We start from the raw sequence: 7,529 nt of genomic DNA on the forward strand, positions 1-7,529 counted from the left end.
CTCTATGACACTGCTTTTTCTTGGTCTTCCTCCTCCTCTTCCTCTGTTTGTTCATATTTTCTTTGATGATTCTTCTTCTATTTACTCATTCAGTGTTTGAGATCTACAGAACTCTGTCTCTGACCACATGATTTCAACTACCATATTTATACCACAGGCTCTCAGATCTACATCTTGATGCCAGACCTCTCCCTTGGCCTGCTAACCTACATATTTATCCACCCATGAGACATGCTCACTTGGACAACTTTCCCACAGCATGTCAAACTCAACATCTTTATGGAATTCACCCTTTTCTTTGTTGCCCAAGTATAAACTATCACCTATCTCAGGAAATACATCATCTATTCACTTATCCCAGAACTCATGCAATTTATTAGTAGGTTCTGACTCCTAAATAGCTCTGAAACCCATTCCCTCCTCAATATCCTTACTAGTGTCATCTAATTTGGGCCCTCATCATCACTTTCCAGAAGTTCTAGCATATTTTTCTTACAGTTCCTCCCCCGCCCCCATCTCCAATCAGTCCTACCTCTTATCCATCCTGAATTTGAATATCTTTTTTAGGAAAAAAAAATTTCAAATCTGCCTATATCACTTCCTTGCTTTAAATTCAATGATTGCACTCTGCTGTCTATATGATAAAAAAGAATATTAATGCTCCAAATATGCTAATATATAGGTTTTAGATAATGCAGTAACATATCTGAGTATCTTAATAATTTAATTCCCTAAGCAATATCTGACCTCTGCCTCTTTTTCCAGCCAGGCTTCTAAATATATACTCTGTCTCACAAATTACAAGTCCCCTCTCTCTGATGCACAATTTCCCCCATTACTAACATCTTGCATTAGTGCAGCACATTTATTACAACCAATGAGCCAGTAGTAACAGATTAACACAGGTGTGCTCCCTCATAACTGAATAGCCAGGTGCTCTTAAATCTCTCTGTTTTTATTTAATGCTGCTCTTACATGAAATTAGAGGTTAGCAAGGATGATGTGATAGATAATCAAAGGCAAGAATTGAGCTGCTATGGCTACTGCAGAATCCAGGATGAATAGAGAACACTGACAAACCAAGGGAGAGAAAATTTTGAGGAACTAGATGTCTCAAGAGGACTGATAAGCAGATGTAGAAGAAGTGAGACGGTATTACGAAAGCTGAGTTTACAGAGGAACCACTAAGAATTCAGGAGCCATGTTGGACAACACTAAGATCTTATGTGTGGCCATGCAAACGGGGTGCTTTCATGTGCTTATTTACCATGTGTATTTTCTTTGAAGATGTCTGTTCAGATTTTTTCCCATTTTGTAATTGTGGTGTTTGTTTTACCAGTGAATTTAAAGAGGTTGTTGTATATTTTAGATAAAAATTGCCTCTGTCAGTTCAGGCTACTATAACAAAAATATCATAGGTGTGGCGTACACAACAGAAATTTGTTTCTCATAGTTACAGAGGCTGAGATGATCAAGATCAAGGTGCCAACTACTTTGACTTCTGGTAGGACCGTCTTCCTGATTTGTAAATCGATGCTTTTTTGCTATAACCTCACAAGGCAGAGAGAGATCATGTCTCTCATGCCTCTTATGGAGACACTGATCTCATTCGAAAGGATTCTACCCTCATGACCTACTTACCTCCCAGTGGAGCCAGTTCCAAATACCATCACATTGAAGATTAGGGCTTCAACATATAAATGGGAGGAATGAGCCAAAAATACTCACTTCAAAGCATTCTACCCCTGGCCAAATCTGTGCTCACCTAGATTTTCTCTAGGTAGTATAGAAGTTACATAGTTTTGTGTTTTACATTTAGACCAATGATCCATTTTGAGTTAATTTTTATTGAAAATGAAAGATCTGTATCAAGATTCTAATCTAAATACCTAATGTGCCTCGCTTCTAATCTAAATACACAATTCATTCATTAGGTGCTTACCTAAAGGAGTAGAATACACTGTGAACAACAAAAATCTGTACACACATGTTTATAGCAGCCTTAGTCATAATTGTCAAAATATGGGAGCAACCATAATGTCCTTCAGAAAAAAAATAAACTGTGGTACATCTATACGGTGGAGCATTACTTAATAATAACAAGAAATAAACTTTGAACCAGAAAAGGATATGGAAAAACTTCAAGGGCATATTGCTAAGTGAAAGAAGACAGTCTTAAAAAGCTTTGCACTATATGATTGCAACTATACGTTATCTTGGAAGAGGTAAAACTACTAAGCCAGCAAAAAATATAAGTAGCTACTAGTGGCTCAAGGGAGGGCATAAAGAAAGATAGAAATAGTTCAGGGAATTTTTAGGGATGTTAAATTATCCCACAAAATACTGTAATGGTGGGTACAAAAGTGCTGCATTAATACAAAATGTTAATAATAGGAGAAATTGTGTGCATCAAGGAGAGGAGATATGTGGGAACTCTGTATTTTTGTGTAATTTTACTGTAAACCTAAAACTTCTCTGAAATATAAAGCATATTAATTTTTAAAAGTCAATATTCATAACCACTCATAGCACTGAATAGTTAAAGAGAACTTTTTATGAAGAAACAAAAGAATACACAAATAAGAGAAAAAAAATTTGAGCAAATAGACTACATGTAACAATATTGCATTGGAGGAAAAGAACAGTTTAAAAAAACATTAATAGGGGCCAGCAGGTGACATGGTGGTTAAGAGTGCTGGATTCCCACATGGCCGACAGCAGTTCAAGTCCTGGACCTGGCAGCTTGCTTTCTCACTTTCCCTCTCTCTCTCACTCATTCTATTCCTCTCTGGTCAAATTGAAATAAATAAATAAATAAATAAAAAGTTAAATGAATAAATAAATAAAAGGTCACTCCCTCTCTAAGTAGAGAAGACAGCCCTTTAGTAGTTCCTATATAAACTCCCAGATTTATAATTCAAGGGCTTACCCTGGGCATATTGCTATGTGCATTTTTTCCTGAAAGGGAGAATGAGGAATGGAGATCCAGTGTGATTATTGCTATAAGTAATTTTAATAGTCTGCCTCTGATCCAAAGTCTCGCATTTGTTTTAAGACAAAATAAATAAATATATGTATTAAGAATTTGCCAATGGATTTAGGAGATTTCCTATGAATATTATGTGAGATAATATAATCAATATAAAATAAAATATTGAACATAATGCCTTTTATATAGTAGACACTAATGAACATTAGTTACCTTTTCCCTTCACACTGCTCAATTTCAGTGACTTAACAGAATAAGAAGGGTAAATAACATGTTCTTGTACCATTTCATTTTCTTCCTGCTTCTATATTACCAATTTTTTTAATCAAAGGGTAAAAACACTGGCCTAAGTAACCTGGAAAATCAAATCAGGACCTAAAGAAAATAGGATATAGGGACCACCAGATGGAGAAATTGGACTCTTATGTAGTGGACTGCAATTTGAGTCTTGGCGCAGTGGCTTGAAACTTTCATGAGGCGCATTCTTGCCCAAAACCCCAACAGAAGAATGGAGGAGAAAGGACTGTGGTGTGGCCATCCTCCTTGAGGGTGATTTCTCACTTTCTGTCTCTCTGTCTCTGTCTATCGGATTAGCACATGCACCTTATAGCAAACATTTCTAAAGAAAGAAAGTAGGATATATAAATAATATTTTCAGGTTAATAGTACCATCGATTTTTCCTACTACCTTATGTACAAAATTAAATTTTTCATCCTGGTAGATATTATTTAAGAAGACAAAGAATGTAACACACTTAATAATAGATGTCATAATTCTGAAATTACTTAACTATTAATCCTAAACTGAATTACTCTTCATAATTACATAGGGAATAACATTTATGTTGTAAGTTAAGACAAAAAAATTTGGTCATAAGGTAAATCTTTCAAATGAACAGTTGTTAGATTAATCAAAATAACCAACAAACATTAACTTCATGTTATGTTTTAAAACCCCAAATTAACAAAAATGCAGAATCATTTAGATATAAGCATAGAACAGTACTACTAAAAAGAGAAGTTTTTTTAGATAAACACAGAATGCTAGAATTTATTCAGAATTTCATCAGCTGTTAGAACCATTCCCATAATTCAGGATCAAGTACTAAAAAAAAATTTTTTTAATAAAATTATCTAGAGTTATTCCTCAACTAACTCTTCTAATACTTAACCAAAACTTCCACCTAAAGAGTCTTTGTTAAAAAGCAAAATCTGGTTTCCAGAAGACAAAAGAGAATTCATAATAGGTTCTGAAAAAAATAAATGCAGTGAAACACAGCCGTGGATACAAAAATTTTCCAGAAAAATCTCAGGAAACCTGTTTTTTTTTGAGAGAGAGAGAGAGAGATTTTTTTGCTATTAGGGTATATATGACATCAGAGAGACAGAAAGTGAGAAATCACCTTCCAGAGGACCCCTATTTTAAAGCTAGAGATACATATGCCAGTTGTGGTGGAGTCATGGTGATGCAGTAGTAGCACTCTACAGTACTAGAGACCAAAAAGACAGTCTGGGTGTGGCTCCTGGATTGACCTATATATGCCAGGCATGGGTACACGTCCATGACCCTGGCTGCTTGGAAGGCTGGGAAAGAAGGTCCCATGCTGCGATCATGTTAGGGTTCTTATCTTTCTCTTACACTCTCTCTTTCTCATCTTTTTTTAATGATAGAAATAAATAAAACATAGAGAAAATTTAAAAATACATATGTTAGTTGAGATTAAATATGATTTCCTTTTAAAGATAAGCAATGGGTTCAGCAAAGGTAATATTGCTTTCTGAACACAATTCTTGATCAAGGAGTATCAATTAAGTATCATGGAGCAAACCCTGGCTCGTTGATACTTAAATTGTATAGATTCGATCATGTTGCGCAGTTCAGAACTACTGTAAACATTTTAATTACATAATAATTATCAGTACTGAAAATATTCTTGATATGGTCATAGTAGGCTGAATATTTACAAAATGCAGTGAGGAAAGAGATTCATTTGGAGACTATAATTAATAATGACAGTAAAGTACTCTCCTTTATTTAGCTAGTAGGGAGGGACAAGCTATCTACTCTTGAAGACAACTGGGTGTTTTTTTACACGAAATGAATGTAACACAGCTGGTGCATAATTACTGAGTTGCTACAACCATTTAGATGTGCCAATCATGGGAAAAGGTCAAAAACATTAAGCCGAATAAGAATGTGATCCTTAATTCCATGGAGACTCTAACAGAGTCAGAAAACACAACACATCAAAGAACTCCTAAGTCCGACAGAAATTCTCCTATGAGGGAGAGCAATAGGAAGAAAGAAAAAAGAGACCAAGAGGATGTGAGTGATTGTGAGTGTATGAGTGTGTGCATGTGTACAACAAAAACATATCATTAGCTACTGTTCTATTGTTCCTTGTGCTGTTTTGCTAAAAGAAAAATTGTTAAACCTGTGTATCTGACCCTGGGGCTGTATTTGTAATAATTAAAAAATGAAGGCCTCATGAATATGACCAGTATATATGAAAACTAGACATCTTCTTTCTTTAGTTGAGCTTTATTTTATTTTTTCAGGAGAGAAACAGGGAGAGAGGTAGAAAGACAGAGAGGAGAAAGTCACCAAAACAGGGTCTTAATGTCATGATTTATCCCCAGCATCAGCTAGCCCATATCACAGGCACACACTTGTGTATCATGATACAGAAAGACTTCCATCTGCAAGCCCAGGACTTCCCCACATAGGCCCAGAAACATAGCATGTTGTGTAACTACAAGGCCACCTCTGTCAGCCCAGAAATTAGGAACCTTGAAAACTTTCCTATTGTTCATCAAAAGAAACATAGTCTGAGATTTACTAGTTTAGAGGGCACTATGGCATATTTTCAAAAACATTATTTCTTAAAAGTTATGGTACCATTTTAAGTAAAACACAGCAACTAAATTCACTTTGTATCCTGAAATAGCAGTCTTAGTTTTAATCTTGGGACATAGTAAGCACTCAACATTTCTTGAAAGCGTCAATGAATCCTAATAATATATATAATATCTTTAAGGAAAAAAAGACATGAGAAGTCTCAATTTTGGTAGATTGTAAATTAGCTTAATTCTGGATATTTACAGTGCTCAGAGAGTCTGGAGTTAAAAACAGACCCTACCCCCTCAAAAAAAAAAAAAAACTGTTTGGTAATGAGTGCTTACAGTATACAATCCTCACATTTAAAAAAGATAGCCATCCAATCATTGGGGAATAGTAATAATATTCTATAGTAATTACTTCTGGGTGGAAGGTTTTCAAAGTTTCATTTTGTCCACTTTCTTTATAAATTTTTGTCCACCTTCTTCTCAATTTCTTATATTTTTATTCTAATTTGGTTTATATATGTTGATAATTTTTAAAACAAGAAAACTTTTGATTTTATAAAATATGTAGAAATTTGGGGAAAGGTAAAAGTGGCAATAGACAAAATGGAAAAAAATACCAAGAAAGATATGTCTGATAAGAGAGAGAGCCAAGGAGAGAGATGAAAGAAAAGAGATCTGAAAATAAAGGGACAGTCAAAAATGTTTAAAGTAACTGAGAATTCAAAGGGGCTGAGGTCAGAGAGCCACAACAGTTGGCAATTAGAAGCACTATTTTAATGGTGCTTTTAAAATCTAGATTTGAAAACCTTAAGAGACATAATGAAAGCACATGAAAGATATAAGCCATTCACATATAAATGATTTCTCAACTTTATAAACATGACCTTTGTTTTGATGATCAATATTATTAACTTCTTTGATGTGGCCGACCCACAGTTTTGGACTAATCACTGTGATTTCATACAATGCTTCCTTGGCTATAATGTCATCTAACTAAATCATGGCAATCTATCCTTACAAGAAACAAATCAGGTAATGCACAGGAAAGACATAGGGATAATATTAAATAGTTTAGCCAAAAATTATAAATCCTTTTTTTAATAGGACTGTAATTTTTTATTATAAGTTCACTTAAGGTAAATTAGAAGCAACTTGAAAGTAAGCAAAAAAAAATCTTCATAATCTTCCAGCCTCAGAGACCAGATCATGCTTATATTATCAGCAGAAAACTAAAATTTACTTTCTTCTAATCTTCATTTTAATCATTCTGGTTTTCTTTATGATCTTCCCACTGAGAAGTAGAAATGAGAGAAGAAAATGCAAGAGAATCGTATTTTTCTTGTGCTTTTAGCAGTTCTGACACCATAGGCAATAGGAACGATAAGATAGCCAGGAAAAAGTGCAGGTAAAATGGGGAAGTAAATACATACAACTAGAGAGTAGAATGGGGTTCCCAAGTGCTGGGGTGGATGAGCAAGGAGAGGAGCTGGGGCAATGCTGGTCAAAGTATAAAAATTTCAGTTGGATAGAAGGAAAAACTCAAGAAGTCTATTGTTTAAAAAGGCAACTATAGTTAATAATATACTGTATGGTCGAAAATGTTAAGAGTGGATATTAAAGGTCTTTAACCACAAAAGGATAACTATGTGAGATAATGACTATGTTAATTAGTTAGATTTAGTTATTTCTTCTT

Source organism: Tupaia chinensis, unplaced genomic scaffold (genome assembly GCF_000334495.1).
Source record: "Tupaia chinensis unplaced genomic scaffold, TupChi_1.0 Scaffold000674_2, whole genome shotgun sequence".
Taxonomy (NCBI): domain Eukaryota; kingdom Metazoa; phylum Chordata; class Mammalia; order Scandentia; family Tupaiidae; genus Tupaia; species Tupaia belangeri.